Here is a 19253-nt window from a genome sequence, read left to right as displayed (position 1 = left end):
GCATGGCTTTTCTGGGGTCTACCACAGATTCAAACCAACACAATAGCCATCAAAATGAATGAAGTACAGTGACAAGATGAATTGTATCAACATAGTAATATAATACAACATATATAATATAAAACTTCATTTAAGTGAAAAAGTAATTCCCCAAAGAAAGATTACATACTACATAACCTTCTTTTATAAAGACAAAATAAATAAAAATTCTATGATATGGTAATATATATGCTGTAAGATTAGATGCAGAGTATCTGGGTCATAGCTTTCCCTTTGGGGTGATGAGTTTGCAGGTGTTTATTATGTTACCAAAAAGGAACAAATGGGTGAAAACAAAAGAAAGCAAGATAGGCTTAGGCTGATTTATGAATCAAGGATAATGAGTTAATCCAATATTGTGTACCTAAGAAGGAAAAAAATTAAATAACCATAAAATCAATACCCCTTGAATATACAAGAAACAGAGAGCATATATAATTTGTTACCTGTTTAAATTCACTTTCTTTTGACAGTGATTATGCAATTCAGATTTTTTTGAGAAAAATTGGATCTCAGCATTTCATCCCAGTGTATAACAATAAATCCTTCACCTAATGTATCCCATTTTTGGGGAATCAGAAAATATCCCCTTTGTAATTGCATTTAACAAAATTAAGCCATAAATTTCAGCATTTATGCCACCATAGAGTCTTCTAAAAGCAAAAACCACCTGGTGTTATGGCCTTCACCTTACCAGGCAACCCTGAGCTGCATGAAATTCCTGTGTTTTTCTCAATGGATTTCACTCTCAAGTCTGATTGACATGCTACGCTCCCTCCACTCCTTGCCTGACTAAGTCCTTTGTATCCTGTCATTTTCAACTTCCATTTCACCTGGGAAACTTCCCCAACCTCCCCTCCACCTACCCTAGCCTGGGCTAAATCTTATCTCTGTACTGCAATGTGTCTATATATCCTAGAATCTAGAAGGTTGACTATTTGTGCTTTTGCCCTTTAGACTGAGCTACTCAATGGTAAAAATAACTGTGCTTCATTCATTTTGTATCTCCTTCATTTGTGTCCATATCAAATGTCTACTTTTGCCTTCATGGATAAGTTCATTCCTTTAAGTATAATGTATGAGCAAAGTAGAAGAAAGCACCCTCGTCTCATACTTTTGGGCTACTATACTTTACAACTTTCACAAAAAGATTAGCAGTTAGGTATATTGGATAAATGTTTAATAAGTTATTTATGCTTCAGAAGTTGACTACCAAACCTGCCTTAGTCAGAGACACACACACACTATAGCTATGGCTAGTATTTTATCTTACAGCATGGCTACCCTTGTCACTGGAAAGGAGCTCATTTTCCAATCAGCCATAATTAACATCTAAAGAAGTGCTGCACTTGAAAGAAAACATTGCTTTATGGAGTTTATCTCAACTGATTGCACACGCGTAAATCTTCACATAGACACTTTCTGTCTCTATCAATGGGTAGGATTTTGCTTAATATTTCTAGAACCATGTTTTAGAATTGTTTCAAGATATGAGCATCAAAACACACCTCATTGTCATTTTAGCCTCTGTTCTAGATTGCTAGCTGCTGGAATGCCAAGTGCCAGAAATAGAATGGCTTTTAAAAACGGGAAGTTGCTAGTTTACAGTTCGAAGGCTGAGAAAATGTCCCAATTAAAACAAGTCCATAGAAATGTCCAATCAAAGTTATCCATCCAGGGAAAGATACCTTGGTTCAAGAAGGCTGATGAAGTCCAGGATTTCTCTCTCATTCTAGGAAGGCACATGGTGGACACAGTCACAGTTTCTCTCTCAGCTGGAAGGGCACATGGTGAACACAGCATCATCTGCTCGCTTTCTCTCCTGGCTTCCAGTTTCATGAAGCTCCCTGGGAGGCATTTTCCTTCTTCATCTCCAAAGGTCCCTGGCTGGTAGACGCTGCTTCTCATGGCTATGTCGTTCTGCTCTGCTCTCTCTGAATCTCTCATTTTCCAAACTGTTTCCTCTTTTATAGGACTTCAGAAATTTATCAAGACCCACCCAAATGGGTGGAGACACGTTGTCACCTAATCCAGTTTAACAACCACTCTTGATTAAATCACATCTCCAGGGAAATGATCTGATTACAGTTTCAAACATAAAGTATTGAATAGGGATTATTCTGCCTTTATGAAATGGGATTTAGATTAAACCATGGCTTTTCTAGGGGACATACATCCTTTCAAACCAGCACAGCCTCTAATCTTAATTGGTTAAACACAACCGGAACTCCTATAGAGAGAAGCTTTTCCAGAAGGAATGATTTGGAGCAGGCTCATCTCTCTGCCACATTGGAACTAAATATGATGGCAGTATAAGACACCTAGTGAATCTAGAACATTCTAAAAAATTCTCGACCCAGCTTCTTCCGACAAACTCAAGTTGTAATTCAGTCTCTGCTGATATATATACCTTGGAGAGACAATGGGGTGTTGTGGGAAGGGGGCGGGATTTGAATTGACATAGAAGAGAGTTTAAATCCTAACTTCAACCTGTCACTTTAGCAAGTTACTCAAAGTTTATGAGCCTCAGTTTTCCTATCTGTGAAATGGAGATAATGTTGTCTGCTAAAGATTATCCTGAGGCCACAGATACTGGGTGGCTTGCAGTATGTTCTCAACAATTAGCTGCCATTATTATTAGACCTAAATCTTTGTATTTCTTTTCCCTCTCATTTTTTCATTGGATGGGCTTTAGTTTTAGAGATGTATGTAAATCTCATTTCCCAGGGAGAATTTCTGAGGATTAATGAAGCTCTTTTAAATCATCTCTCTCAAGCAATGAAAACAGCCTTTGTGTGAAATGTGTGTTTTTAAAATTTTTTTAAATTTTCTCTGAGTAGCAGTGGAGATATATAACTGTTCTAATTGTAAGCAATCTGCTCTGTTTGGACAAAAAGTTACACAATCAGTAGATACAAGGTGATTTGGGGTAAAGTTCCACAGTTCCTTGGATGTAAATTTGTTGTTAAGTGAAAGAAAACCCATCCATTTTATTCAGAATTGAGCTGATCAAAACACGGAACACAGGGAACAATTGTAGGTTTAATCTACATTGTGTGTGTGTTTTGCTCTAGATATGCATCTTCATTTCTGAAGCTAAAAGTGAAACTTCTGTTCTGTGCTCACTGTGCATGTGATAAAGCCAGAAACTGGCTTAGGGGTGGCCTGTTGCCTCTACCCAGGCCAGGAGAGATGCCTGTTTCTTTATGCAGATCTTTAACTCTTTCCCCGAGGCTAGAATTTCCAACCCAAACTGAATCTTTAGGTTTTGTTTAGTTCCTATCTAATCACATCAAATATGTAGGTGTTATTTTTTTTTTTTAACTCTCTTCCTGATTCTGAATGAGGATTTAGTTAAATGCCTGTTTAAGAATTGATGAGTAATTTAAAGGATTTAGGAGAACATTCTGTGCTATTATATGCAAATACATGCCATGGCTGGCTCCCTATGTCATTAACCTGGCAGTCATTTCATGCATGACTCCCCATCTTATTAAGCTAGCAGTATGGAATATTTGATTTACTAAACTGGTATGAACTACTTAGTGTGCTAATATAGGAATATAACTTTTAAATTTCTTTGGAATAACTATCTTCGAAACAGATTCTTGAAGACGATAACATTATTTTGACAGCTGTGCTCAGTTTCTAAAAGTCTATTTTAGGACGCTTCTTATGACTGGTGGAAATGTACCTGTGTGATTTGAATGAACCGCACAATAATTGAAAATGAAAACGATCATAGCAATAAGAGCTCTTAGAATTCTAAAGCAAGTCATTTGACAACACAGGTAAATAAATATGGTAGACGTGTTTGTGCAATAAGACAAGATGTGTAACAGTCTATGGTTGCCTGAGAATCTGCTACTAGGCTCCTAGTTACCATGTTTTAAAAACTCTTTTTATAGCCAAGGCCCCCCTGGCTTTCCTGGCTTCGTTGCCATAGCAGCATTCATTGGCCATGGGATTTACAGGATAAAAAAAAAAAAAGATGGGGGAGGGGGACTGCATATTTGTAAAGTTGGTGCAATGCCAAATGTAGCAGGGATTATAAATGCAGGATGCTGGATTCTCCCTTCAGTGTCCATTTCAGCTGGTGCCTAATGTCACCCACATAATCACAAACCACTCTATCATCATTCAGACCAGCTGCATGAATTGAGACAAAGGGAAATTTAGCAGCAATGGAAGGAACGGTAATTTAAAAGGTTTTTAAATGATGTTTTCCATGTTCCTCAATCAACAATATTTTAAAGCCTTTAATTTTTTTTTCCTACAATAGGATTTCCTTGTTGTTGCTGGTTTGACTGACGACATCAGTACCAAGTGGGCCAAAAAAATGTCAGACTAGAAAGCAGGTCATATAGATAAATCAGAAAGGAGGGGAAAGGAAATATTTAGAGTCATCTTCATTTCTGCTAGATATTTAGCATTGAAAATGCATGGGCAAATTTGCCTTCACAGTTGACTAAGGTGCAATTTTGAACAATAAATGTACAATGTTTATCAGATATGCCTTTCAATAAATACTTTCGGGTTTGTGAATATTATGTCCATCGTTTCTTTAGTCCTGACATGTATCTCATAGTTTACAAGGGATAAAAAACGTGCATGGGGGAGGAAAGCCAACATGATCCAGGGGAGCCGGTGAACTGTGACTTGTGTAGGGCTCATTGGAGCCATGAATATGTAAGGGGGGCTGGCCAGGCCAGGAGGAGGGGTGGGCAGGGACTGTTAGGTGGGGAATTTGTCCAAGAGAGAGGGAATGTGCAATGTGTTTGCTTGCAGCAATCCCAGAACCTTGGCAAGTATACTAGGATATACAAATGGATGAAGCAATCTGTTAATACTGGAATAGTTTATTGGTAGATGGCTGGAAATAGAGAAATTTGCTATGATAAAGAGGGTTAATGCTTGGTTGAGTCTTTTCTTGTTTTAAAAATTTCTTCTTTATGAGCTCTTCACCCCAAATGGTAAATGGTAAAGAGAGCCTGCAGATAAGTATAGACAATTAGATGAATGGAACAGAATAGAGATTCTAGACATTGACTGGAAATTACGTAGGGAATTGGTAAACCACGGAGGTGGCATTACTAATCAATTGTTTAATCATCAATTGAGGGGCAATTTGTTTATCTGTATTGAAAAATATTAAAGGAATATCCGTTTGTCCCACCAAATTGAAAAACAGAAAACATAGAGTTGATTAATAACAAAAGTTTGAGTAAAATACCTTAAAACTCTTAAGAAAAATATGGTAGATTATCTTTATGAGTTTGAGGTAAAAGTTTCTTAAGCTATAAAAGTACAAATTTTAGAGAGAAATAACAATTGGTTTAACAGAAGACGACATAAAATAGAAAAAAGAAAGTTAAAATCTAGAAGAAATTTTCAACATAATAGCTGAAAAAGGATTTTTTTCCAGAGTAGCAATGCCTTTAAATTACTAAGAAAAAGATTAAAAAATTAATTGTCAAAAACATGTAAACAATATGAACAGGTCATTCACAAAAGAACATTGAACTGCCAAAAGACATATCAAGATGCTCAGCCTCATTAGAAGGGAAATGCAAAATAAAACAAAAATGGTAAACCATTTTACAAATGCCAGATTGGCAAAAATTTAGCCTGACAATGCCAAGTATTGATATAGATTGGAGGAAATGGAAACTTACACACTGCTGGTGGAAGTTTAAATTTGTGTAAGTGATTTGGAAAACAGTTTGGCATTTGGTAAGGATTAAAATGTGCCTCTTATATGAGAAAGCGATTCTATTTCTTGGTGTACATATGCGCAGGCAAAAGATTACAGCATTTATTTAGTTGGAAACATATTTATCATAACATATTCATATTCTAGAATACTGTATATATATATTACAGTGAATGAATTTGATATACATTAACTTGAATAAATGAAAAAGACAAAGACTGAATGGGAAACTAAGTTTCAGTATCAAACAGAAAAAACACCATTTATGTTAAGATAAATATGCTATTATGTTAATATAAAATAAGCTATTTATGAAAAAAATATTTTTAAATGACAAAAAAGCTATTTATGTGTATATGGTATATAATGAAATATGGATAGGAAGACTAAACTCCTGATAAAGGAAAACTGGACATGGAATTAAGACTGGATAAAAATAACACATCAACTGAAAATGCAATGATTTATTTCTTTAACAAAAAGATCTGTTACAGAAAGCAAGACAACTAGATATTAAATGCCTGATGATGGAAAAACACACACCATCTCTGAAGTAGTGTTACCAAAAAAAAAAAAAAAGCACCAGATCTGAATCTGATTAAACCTTCCCATACAACAAAGCAAATTTATAGGAAATACAGAGGATAGAGAAACATTTTAAATCTCACCACAGGAGTGTAATCAGCAAAATCCAGACTGTATGAAACTTTATAGGCAAATCATCCACTTTCTTCAACAAATGAAATTGTAAGACAAAAAGAGAGAGAGAAACAGATGAAAATTTAAAAGAGACTTAAAAGCTTTATCAACATTGTCAATGCTATGGCCTTATTTGGATTCTGATGCAAACAAGTTAAAACAATTTCATTTATGTGACGCTTGAAATTTATAAGGACTGACAAAATGTTTGATGTTATATTAGGGGTGATGTTGGTTATATGATCTATGTAGGGTTATATATTAAACAATTAAAGAAAACAATGGAGAAGCAAGCAGCCTAGTCCGAATTCTTATTTTACTGGATATTAAGAGCAGAGAACAATCAGCTCTAAAACCATCACAAGAGTAGTCAGAAAAAGCTTCATTCATTCATTTATTCACTCGATAAATATATAGGGGAGCTGTCATACATAATATTACTTTTTATGCATCAGAGATAAGTCAGTGAACTAAATAAACAAATAATCCTGCCCTTATGGAGCTTATCTCTGAGGAAAGACAGTGAATAGATAAACAAGTAAATAAATATATCAGATGTTGATAAGTACTGATAGAAAACTAAAGCCAGGAAGGAGGCAGGGATGGGAGAGTTTATATGTTCTACTGTGTCAGGAAAGCCTCATTAATAAGCTGCTATTGAAATGAAAAGATCTGAAGGAAGGAGAGGGCTGGAGGGTGGGGCGTTCCAGGCAGAGGGAATAAGTATGGACTTGTAGGAGCATAGCTGGGGTGACCCAGAAAGAGTGAGGAAGCCAAATAGGGCTGGATGCAGTGAATGGTATGAAGAAGGGAAACAGATCAGCCTTGTGGAGCCGTGGAGCCAAAGTAAAAACTTTGCATTTTACACTGAATGAGATGAGGATCAAGTGGAGATTTTCAATGGACGTGTAAACAGTTCAATTCAAATTTATGAGGATTATGCCTCTGCTGTGTTGAAATTAGACCTTAAAGCAAGAGCATTAACAGGAAAACCAGTTAGCAGTCAGTATATTTCAATCCAATTGCCCACTGCCCTTCAATCTCAACGATCACGAAACTGAAATTCAGATTTTTTCCCCAAATCTCCAACTCTTGCAGTCTTCCCCATTTATTTTATTTATACTTCAATTTTTCTTTCAAACCCACATGAACTTTTTCAGATGTGAAGCTCTACTTTCAAAATTATATTCGGAAAACAAGAAGTTCTTGCCACTTTCACTTTCCCCTACCTTCTTCTAAACCACTGTCCCCGGACTACGGCATAGCCTCCTAACTCTTCTGGCTCCAACACCTAGACTAACGCACTGAAACTTTTCTGCTCCTATCATTCCTTGGAAACACAGCCATGGAACTGCTGACTAGAGGAGAACAAGAGTGAGTGTTGCCCTGGGAGTGAAGTGAAGAAAACACTCCAAGAAGTGTGGCATGATCAACCACGTCATCTGCTGCTAAAGGGTCCATTAAATGAGTGCCAAGTATTACTCATTAGATGAAGCAACATGGACGTCAACGTGACCTTGATAAAAGGTGTGTTGGAGTTGTAGGAGTAAAAGCTCCCGAGTGGCATGGCTTCAAGGAACAATGAGAGTAGAGGAATTGGTGATGAAGAGGATGGACTTTTATTTTAAAGGAGAGATATGGGGATGAGCTAGAACTTGAATAGGGTTTCTTAGAGCAGTTCAGATAGGAAGGAGGGTAGGGGTATGTAATTATATCAGAACCACTATTCTTAAATGCTGTAAACTTTTTTTTTAAGGATATGTTAGGAAATAGGAAGGAAGAGATGGAGGATGGATTCTTAAATTTTCAATTCCAGATTGATTAATTCATGCTTTTTTAATAACTTAGTGCTATTACATATTCGAGAGCAGGGAAATTACATGAGGAAAGCATGCTTTCCAGTTAGTCTTTCAGAAACATGTTTTGTCAACACCTGATAAGCACATTATTCTGAAGACTTCTCTGCTAAACCCAAGCAAATAATTTGACCACCATTTTATTAAGTGTCAAGTATTGAGACAATATAATAAGACATGTACCCTGAATTGATAGATATAGAAATTATTGAGCATATCAGATTTGTGTTTAAAAATGTATTTCTTTTTTTCAGTCTGCATGTCTTTTTTTTTCTCACTGCATGATTTCCTTGCTTTGCATCCTTCCTATTTATTCTATTTGCTTCTCTGTGAGGTGACGAAGTTCCCCTCAAACTCTTCAAAGAAGTGGATGCATGTACTATCAAAGTTAAGATTGAAGCATGAGGAAGTCACTGCCCTATTAGAAAAAGGTTATGTTGCTGTTAAGTGTTTTCAACCAACAAGACAATGTGCTGAGTGCCTGTGAAATCAATGGTTGTTAGGTCTGCTAGCACAGGTTAGATGATCTCATTTTGTTTTTAAAGATAAAAACAGCATCCATATATTGTTGCCAGGTTTTACTCTTTATATTCCTAAAATGTAGAGCTGCTGCCAATTTAAAAATGTCTTTCAAGCAGAAAACAAGATAAGTGCATTGAAGAGCTGATTTATTTTTAAGATTCCAAACTTGTGAAACATTTGAAAATCTAGCACTTAGTAGTATTATATAATTAACCTAGCTGCATTTTGTATTTTGACAAAGATTAGTGTATTACTAAATTATATTCCATCATGTTTGATTTCTTCAATCTCCTTATTGAATATGTTACAAAAAAATTATAATCACTTTTGTCAAAACAAATTTCCAATGCCTTTACTAGTCTGCATTTGGAAGCACACTAGACACATTCATTAATCTATTGGTTTATGATTTTAATTTCTAGATGGGATGATTAGCATTTCAGAGCTTTTTATATCCAAACTACAAGAATAAGCCCTTTTCAGGGGTCATCGAATGCAAATGCTTGGCTGAATATACCACTGTGTTAGGTAACTTATTTAACATTTTTTCTCTGATTCGATATTTTGTTTATAATAACGCAATCCGACTCATTTTGGCTAACAGCAACAACATCACAAATCTTGAACATTTCTTTTCTTATTTTATTTTTCTAAGTAACTGAGTTTTCTTCTTATTTTAAATTCATCATACAAAAGTGCTGGACAGTATTGAAGAATTGAATTGAAGGTCGTTGGAACAATCATAAATTCTGATCATTTTACTTTCTTAGTTATTTTTTCTCTTCTTTACAGGAAGTGGTTTGAAGAAACTTATAAAATCAGGTACACTCATGGGGGGTGCAAAGGTAGTTCAGTGGTAGAATTCTTGCCTGCCATGCCAGAGACCCGGGTTCGGTTCCTGATCTATGCACCTCTCCCCAAAACAAACAAGCAAACAAACAAACAGAAAACCAAAGAAACAAAAATTCAACAAATGGTGCTGCAACAGCAGGATGCTCACATGGAAAAAGAATGAAATGCCATACAGCGTACAAAAAATATCGGGTCCATTCTTATTCACAAAAGAAATATTTAACATGCCAGAGGACCCGGGTTTGATTCCCGGTGCCTGCCCATGTAAAAAAAAAAAAAAAAAGAAATATTTAATATGTTAAAAACAGTGTCAGGTGAAGGAAAGCAATATGGGTGACCATGATGTAAGAATACCATCATTTAGTCCAGGGCACACCTTCCTGTGAAAAGTTATTAAATTAGCCCTTTATATTAAAGTCCTTACAGAGACTATTTTCCACTAATATCATGAAGTCATGACACAGCTTTACTGGCTGCTGTGATAATTAAGGTATTTATTGTAATCTTCTAGCTTTGGGTTTAGGTTGTTATTTTTTCTTCTAGTTCCATAAGGTATAAGGATTTGAGACATCCTTTTTTAGTGGAGGTAATTACAGTTATAAATTTTCTTCTGAGTGCTAATTTTGTTGTATCATATGCGTTGTGGTCTTTTATGTTTTCATTTGTGTTTATCTCTATGTATTTTGTAATTTCTCTTATGATTTCTACCTTGAGTAATCGTTTAACTTTTTTTATTGTGAAAAATAACATATATACAAAAAAACAATAAATTTCCAAGTACATTTTAACAAGTAGTTATACAACAGATTTTAAAGTTTGGAATGGGTTACAGTTCCATGATTTTTCATTTTTTCTTCTAGCTGCTCCAAGACACTGGAGACCAAAGAAATAGCAATATATTGATTCAGCAGTCATATTCACTTGTTAAATTCTATCATCTCTATTATACTCTTCCTTTTCTCCTGTCTTTTATCTATCCTATCTTCTCTGTAGAGTTCCACCATCACCTTTGATCTTTCTGTCCCTCTCTTTAGGGGTGTTTGGGCTATGGCCATTCTAACTTTCTCATGTTGAAAGGGACTGTCAATAATATGGGATAGAGAGATGGAACTAGTTGATGTTCTGGAAAAGTTGGCCCCTCTGCTTTTCTGGACTTATCTGGTACAAGGACCCATCAGAGGGCTGTAGGTTTTGGAAAGTTACTCTAGTGCATGGAAACTTTGTAGAATCTTATATAATGCCATAGGTATTCTTTAGGATTGGCAGGAATGGTTTTGGTTCGGGTTTGGCAGTTGTGATAGTAGCAATGTCTAACTGAAGCTTGCATTAGAGTGACCTCCAGAGTAGCCTGTCAACTCTATTTGAAGACTCTCAGCCACTGATACCTTATTTGTTACACTTCTTTTCCCCTTTTTGGTCAGGATGACATTGTTGATCCCATGATGCGAGGGCCAGACTAATCCATAGGGGTCATCTCCCATACCACCAGGGAAACTTTCACCCATAGATGTCATGTCCCTTGTAGTGGGGGAGGGCAATGGTTTCACTCGCAGAGTTGAGCTTAGAGAGAAAGAGGCCACACCTGAGTAACAAAGGTCATTGCTTGTGTATAGAAGCATTACTGATTTTTGCACATTAATTTTACACCTGGCCACCTTGATGAATTTTTTTATTAGCTCAAGTAACTTTATTGTAGATTTTTCAGGATTTTCCAAGTATAGTATCATGCCACCTGAAAATAGTGAAAGTTTTATTTCTTCCTTTCCAATTTGAATGCCTTTTATTTCCTTTTCCTGCCTGATTGCTCTAGCTAGAACTTCTAGTACAATGTTGAATAGTAGTGGTGACAGAGGGCATCCTTCTCTTGTTCCCAATCTTAAGGGGATAGCTTTCAGTCTCTCTCCATTGAGTACGATGCTTACTATGGGTTTTTCATACATGTCCTTTATCATATGGAGGAAGGAACCTTTGATTCCTCCCTTTAGAAGTGTTTCTTTGTTTTGTTTTGTGTTGCTGTTTTTTTTTTTTTTTTTTCGCATGGGCCAGCACCAGGAAATGAACTTGGGTCTCCAGCATGGCAAGCGAGAACTCTGCCAATGAGCCATCGTTGTCTACCCTTTTGAAGTGTTTTTGTCAGAAAAGGATGCTTAATTTTATTGAATGCTTTTTCAGCATCAATCAAGATGATCATGTGTTTTTCCCTTTTGTTTTGTTGAAGTGCTGTATTACACTAACTTACAGTTTTTTGTGTTGAACCATCTTTGCATTCCTGGTATAAACCCCACTTGGTCGTGGCGTATAATTCTTTCAATGTGCTGTTGGTTTTAATTTGCTAGTATATTGTGGAAATTTTTGCATCTATGTTCATTAAGGAGATTGGCCTGTAGTTTTCCTTTCTTGTAGCATCTTTACCCAGTTTTGGTATTAAAATGTTGTTAGTTGCATACAATGAGTTAGGTAGAGTTTCTTTTTCTTCACATTCTTTTGGAAACATTTGAGCAGTATTGGTGTTAGATCTTTTTGGAATGTTTGATAAAATTCTCTTGTTAAGTCTTCTAGCCCTGAGCTTTTCTTTGTAGGAAGATTTAACCCTGAGCTTTCCTTTGTGGGAAGATTTTTGATGACTGATTGAATCACTTTATTTGTGATTGGTTTGTTGAAATCTTCTATTTCTTCTTGAGTCAGTGTAGCTTGTTAGTGTGTTTCCAGGAATTTGTCCATTTTGTCTAAGTTGTCTAGTTTGTTGGTGTATAGTTGCTCATTGTATCCTCTTATGATTTTTTGTTTGTTTGTTTCTTCAGGGTCTGTAGTAATGAGCCCCTGATCATTTCTTATTTTGTTTATTTGCATCCTCTCTCTTTTTTCCTTTGTCAGTCATGCTAGTGGTCCATTGATTTTATTGATTTTCTCAATGAACCAACTTTTGGTTTTATTGATTCAGTTGTTCTTTTGTTTTCCCATTTATTTTACTCTGCTTTAATCTTCATTATTTCTCTTCTTCTGTTTGCTTTGGGGTTAGTTGGCTGTTCTTTCTTAATTTCTTGAGGTGAGCAGTTAAGCCCTTGATTTTTGCTCTTTCTTCTTTTTTAATATAGGCATTTAGGGCAAAAAATTCCTTCTCAGAACAGTCTTTGCTGCACCCCATAAGTTCTAATGTTATATTCTCATTTCATTTGTCTCTAGATAGCTACTGATTTCTCTAGCAATTTCTTCTTTGACTCACTGGTTGTTTAAAAGTGTGTTATTTAATCCCCATATATTTGTGAAAGTTCTCATTTTTTGGTTGCTATTGACTTCCAGCTTCATTTCTTTGTGATCAGAGACAGTGCTTTGAATAATTTCAATGTTTTAAAATTTATAAAGACCTGTTTTGTGCCCCAGTATATGATCTATCCTAGAGAATGTTCCATGAGCACTAGAGAAGAATGTATATCCTGGTGTTTTGGGGTTGTAAAGACCCATATATGTCTCTTAGGTTTAATTCATTTATCAAATTGTTTATGTTCTCTATATCCTTGTTGATCCTCTGTCTGGTTATTCTATGTATAGAGGAGAATGATGTATTGAAATTGCCCTACTATTATTGTTGAAGCATTTATTGTTCCCTTCAGTTTTGCCAATGTTTGTCTCATGTACTTTGGAGCTCCTTTATTAAAATTGGTGAATTTTCCCTTTTATTAATATATAGTGTCCTTCTTTGTCTCTATGATGTCTTTACATTTAAAGTCTATTTTGTCTGATATTAAAATAGTTACTCCTGCTTTCTTTTGGTTACAGTATGCATGGAACATCATTTTCCATCTTTTCACTTTCAATCAATTTATATCCTTGTGTCTAAGATGAATGTCTTGTAAGCAGCATATAACTAGATTCTATTTTTAAATCCATTCTCCCAATCTGTATCTTTTCAGTGGTAAGTTTAGTCCATAAAGTTATTACTGTAAAAGCATTTCTTGATCCACCATTTATCCTTTGGATTTTATTTGTCAGATCTATATATTCTTTTCCCTCATTCTCTTTTTATCCTTTTAAGTTACCCTTGCTGGTACTCTTCAATTCTGTGCCCTCCTCCAGACCTCCATCTCATGTCTTTTTTTTTTTTTCAGCCAGCAGAACTCCCTGTAGTATTTCTTGTAGAGCCAGTCTCTTGTTGACAAATTCTTTCAGAATTTGTTTGTCTGTGAAAATTTTAATATCAGTTTTGAAGGATAATTTGGCCAGGTACAGAATTTTTGGCTGGAAGTCTTTCTCTTTCAGGATCTTAAATATATCGTGCCACTACCTTCCCACCTCCATAGAGCCAGTTGACTAGTCTGGACTCAGGCTTATGTGGTTTCCCTTGTATGAAGTTGATTGTTTTTCTCTTGCTGCTTTCAGGATTTTGTGCTTCTCTTCAATATTTGACAGACTGATTAGTATGTGTCTTGGGGAAGGCCTATATGGATTTATTCTATTTGGAGTTTATTGGACTTCTTTGATTTGCATATTTATATCCTTTATAAGGATTGGTAAGTTTCCCCCATTATATCTTCAACTAATCTTCCTAGCCCTTTACTTTTTTATTCTTCTGGGACACTGATGATTCTTACATTTGTGCACTTTGTTTTGTCCATCATTCCCCTGAGATCCATTTCAAATTTTTCCATCATTTTGCCATTTTCTCTTTTGTATGATCAAAATATGTTGCCCTGTCCTTTAGTTCACTTATTCTTTCTTCTGCCACTTCAAATCTGCTGTTGTGTGTCTCTAATATAATTTTGATTTGGTCTACAACAACTTAAATCTCTGTGAGATATGCTATTTTTCTATTTATTCTTTCAAATTCCTTTTTATGCACTTCTAGTGTCTTTTTGATCTCCTTTATGTCATTAGCCATCCCATTGATTTTATTTAGTATAGTTGTATGCACATCTTTCATTAGTTATTCCAAAGTCTGTATCTCTTCCAGTGTTTGAATTTGGGCAATAGGCTGGGCTTTATCTGTCTGCATCATGATATGTGTAGTGATCTTCTGTTGCCTTTGAGGTATGTGAATATCTTGATAGGGTTACTTTGGGAGTTGATTTCCTTCTGTAGACTAAACTTTGTATTTGCAGGATGGATGTGGAGCAGGATGCAGGGCACAATAGTGCAGTGACAGGTTCCAGGGCAGGTGTCGTCACAGGTCAGGGACTCTGCTCTGGCACCCGTGAGCCTAGGGTGGGGGGTAGGGATTGTGGAGGAGTGGTGTGAGGGCCATCGGGGCAGCGTGTAGCTCAGGCTGGCCTTGGAGCACAGGAGCAGGGCGTGGTGTAGAGGACACAGAGATAGGGCACAGCGGGAGGTGGATGAGGGGGCTGAGCAGATGCACAGGGGCTGGTGTGCAGGCAGGATGTGGGTGGGTGTGTGAAGCATGGGGTCTGTGGGTATCAGGGTGTATGGTAGGTGACACAGAGGTCAGGGCACAGTGAGGGCAGAGTGTGGGTTTGTCTTTGCACAGGTGGAGAGGTTCAGGGAGACCAGGATGCAGATGTGTGAGTGTGTAGGGGTAGTGCACAGGTTGCAGAGGTTGTGGGACATGGGTCAGGGATGGGTGATATCAGGTGGGTGGGGCTTTGGTGCAAGTTTGCAGGTGCAAGGAGGTGTTTTGAGGCAGGGGTACGCATGTGTGCAGGGGGTGCTATGTAGAACAGATGCACGTGTGAGTGCCTGCCAGGTGTGGGAACAGGGCGCTTGTGCCAGGGGTTGGGGCAAGGGTGTGCACATGCGTGGGGCAGGGGATTGGGGTGTAGGGCCAAGAGGATGATGCACAGGTGCATAGGTGCAGGTGGGGAGGATGTGGCTGTGTGCATTTATGGGTCTAAGGGGCAGAGCCCTGGTGTATGCATGTATTGTGCTCAGAGACAGTCAGCTGGGGTTGTGCCTGCTTTGGACTGGGGGGTTTATAGCCCAGATGTGCAGGTCAGGGCTTGCCCTGCACTTGGAGGTGTGGTTTGGGTGCACACATGAGTGCGTGCATATTTGAGAGGTCCTTACACTGAGGTACACATGTGCAGAGCTCTGGGGGCCAGGGTGGGCTGCACAACTGTATGTGCTGGGGGCAGGTATGGCCGGGTATGAAGGTGAGTGACCATGGACTGGATGTGCAGATGACCACCTGCAGGGTCAGGGAGTGGGAGGTGGGGATCGAAGGCTGGGCATGGGTGCAAATTCTCTGGAGGGGTGGAGTGAGACTGTGCATTTGAGTGGAAGAGGTGGGTCAAGCTGGGGCTGGCGTGTGCATGCATGGATGTGGGTGTGGGGTGGGAGTCAGTAGGGGCAGGAGTGCTTGGAGCATGGTGGGGGGGGCAGGTGATGGGGTTCAGGTGTTTGGGATATGGGGGGGACAGTTCTGGGTTGTGAGGGTAGTGTGCTCAAGGAACTCAGCTTGACTGACTTCCTAGTTCCCATCTCCCTCCCAGTACACACCTGAGGGCGCCAAACCTCTGTTTGGAAATGGGCACATTAGGCTGTTTGCACTAACTGTATAGTCTCTGGTTCTCTGCATCTCAATTCTTCAGCTTTTGCAACCTGGGCTTCACTATGTGGTGTAGAAGACCCCTCCCCCCCGCCAGTCACCTGCACCTGGGAATTGCTGTACCAGTCACCTTCCTGACCATTCTCTAGCTGTTCCTTGGAGCAGGGGTGAACTCTGCCATTTTCCCAGAACTCAGAGCAATTGTTTTTTGGGTTTTTTGTTTGTTTGTTTGTTTTTTTAACATGGACAGGCACCAGGAGTCGAACCCAGCTCTCCAGCATGACAGATGAGAACTCTGCCACTGAGCCACCATCGCACCACCTGTGAGCAATTGGTTTTTAAGAGTGTGCTATTTAATCTCTCCATATTGGATTTTCAGTTTTCCTTGTGTTATTAATTTCTATCTTCAGCCCATTGTTGTGGACTGGCTAATACTTTGTATGATTTCTGTGCTGGTTTGAAACTTGTTTACTCCAGAGAAGCTATATTCTTTAACCCTGATTCAGTATTGTGGGCAGGGTCTGTTGATTAGGTGGTTTCCATGGAGATGGGTCTCACCATTCAAGGTGGGATCTTTTACTGGTGTCCTTTAAGAGGAAATCATTTTATAAAATGCTGCAGACCCACACAGCCAGAAACCTTTTGAGATGCAGAAGGAACATGCCCCCGGGAAAGCCTTATGTAATGAGAAGCCTGGAGAGAAAGCTAGCAGACATCACCATGTGCCTTCCCAGCTGACAGAGGTGCTCTGGACCCATTGGCCATTCTTGAGTCAAGGTATCTTGCCCTGAATGCCTTAGTTTGGACATTTTATAGTCTTAGAACTGTAAACTTGTAATGAGTAAATTTTCTTTTTAAAAGCCATTCCATTTCTGGTATATTGCATTCTGGCAGCTTTAGCAAACTCATACAATCAATCTTTAAAACTTATTGAAACTTGTTTTGTTACTAGGATGTAGATTATGGTTTTGCTGTGTGGAGTGTTCTATGTATGTGTTTTAGATCTAGATGATTTATAGTGTTGTTTAATTCTTTATTTCCTTTTAATCTTCTGTCTAGTTCTATCAATTATTTACAATAGGGGTACTAAAGTCTTCTACTGTTACTACATCTCCTTTCAATTCTGTCACTGTTTATTTCGCATATTGGAAGGCTCTGTTGTTTTGGTGAGTATGATTTTAGTTGTTCTATCTTCTTGATGAATTGAACTTTTAATCAATATATGATTTTGTTCTAGTTTGCTAGCAGCCGGAATGCATATACCAGAAACAGAATGACTTTTAAAAAGGGAAATTTAATAAATTACTAGCATGCAGTTCTAAGGCTAAGAAAATGTCCCAATAAAAACAAGTCTATAGAAATGTCCAATTTAAGGCATTCAGGGAAAGATACCTTGGTTCAAGAAGGCCAATGATGTTCAACGTTTCTCTCTCAGCTGAAAGGGCACGTGGTGAACATGGTGGCATCTGCTGGCTTTCTCATGGATCTACCAAAAATGGACTCTCTCCAAAATGTTTCCTCTTTTAAAGGATTCCAGCAAGCAACTCCACCTTCAGTGGGTGGAGACACACCTCCATGGAAATCATCTAATCAAAAGTTACCACCCACAATTGGGTGGGTCACATCTTCATGGAAATAATCAAAATGCTCCCACCCAGCAATATTGAATGAGGATCAAAGGGCATGGCTTTTCTGGGGTCCACTGCAGATTCAGCCCAACACAGATTTGCTTGCTTATCTCTTGTAACAATTGTTGACAAAATCTATTTTGTCTGATATTATTATAGCCACCTCAGCTCTCTTTTGGTTACTATTTACATGAAATAAATTTTATATACTTTCACTTACCATTTATTTCTGTCTCTGGATGCACAGTAGTCACTTGTAGATGGCATGCAGTTGGACCATTAGTGTTTTTTTAATCCATTTTTGCCTATTGATTGGATCATTTAATCAATTTGCATTTAAATAATTACTACTAAAGACATGTCATTTTGCTATTTGTTTTCTGTATGTCTTTATACCTATTTCTCCTTCCTTCCTCTATTACTCCCTTCGTTGGTGTTAATCAGTTTTTTTGTGCTGTACTGTTTGATTCACTACTTACTTCCTTTTGTGTAGATTTTTAGATTTTTTTTAGTGGATACCAATGGGATTACAGTAACAGTCAAAATTTAAAACAACCTAATTTGAATAGCAATTTCGTATCAATAGCATGCAAAAAAATCTACTCCCATAAATCTCTGCCTCCTTCTTTTGTTGTCATCACAAATTACATTTTTATGCATTGTGTATTGTGTGTCCATTAACATAGATTTATAATTATTGCCTTATACATTTATCTTTTCAATCGTGTAGGAAATAGTGGTGTTAAAATCAAAAGTACAATAATACTGGCTTTTATATCTATGTATGTAATTACTTTTACCAGTATTCTTTATTTCTTCATATGGCATTGCATTTCTGTCTAGTGTTCATTTACTTCAGCCTGAAGAACTTGCTTTAGCATTTCTTGTAAGGCAGGTATATTAATTATGAACTCTCCCAGCTTTTTTATTATCTAGGAGTTTGTTAATTCTTCTTTCATTTTTGAAGGATAGTATTCCCAGAAATAAAATTCTAAGTTGACATTTTGTCTTTTCATTTAACACTTCAGAAATGTCACCCATTGCCTTCTGGCCTCTATGGTTTCTGGTAAGAAATCTGCCGTTAAGCTTATTGAGAATCCCTTGTATGTGACAAGTTGCTTCTCTCCTGCTGTTTTCAAGACTTTCTTTTTCTCCTTGACTTTTCTGAAAAGTAATTTGTCCCAGTGTGAATCTCTTTGTGTTTGTATTTCTTGGAGTTCATTGAGTTCTTGAATGTTGTATTAGTTAGGGTTCTCTAGAGAAACAGAATCAACAGGGAACACTTGCAAATATAAAATTTATGAAAGTGTCTCACATGACCATAGGAACGCAGAGTCCAAAATCCACAGGGCAGGCTGCGAAGCCGATGACCCCAATGGATGGCCCGGATGAACTCCACAGGAGAGGCTCACTAGCCAAAGCAGGAATGGAACCTGACTCCTCTGAGT

General features: G+C 37.6%; 1 long non-coding RNA gene across 1 annotated transcript in view; it reads right to left on the bottom strand.

Moving 5' to 3' along the window:
• Window positions 1–6422: 6422 nt before the first annotated feature.
• LOC143682375 (uncharacterized) overlaps window positions 6423–19253 on the bottom strand; it is a 35250-nt gene continuing 22419 nt past the window's right edge. The window contains exon 3 of the long non-coding RNA XR_013175104.1: window positions 6423–6482. This is a non-coding gene — a long non-coding RNA (uncharacterized LOC143682375). The remainder of the gene's footprint in view (window positions 6483–19253) is intronic.

This window comes from Tamandua tetradactyla, chromosome 5 (assembly GCF_023851605.1).
Source record: "Tamandua tetradactyla isolate mTamTet1 chromosome 5, mTamTet1.pri, whole genome shotgun sequence".
Lineage (NCBI taxonomy): Eukaryota > Metazoa > Chordata > Mammalia > Pilosa > Myrmecophagidae > Tamandua > Tamandua tetradactyla.
This window is presented reverse-complemented; position numbering and strand designations above follow the sequence as displayed.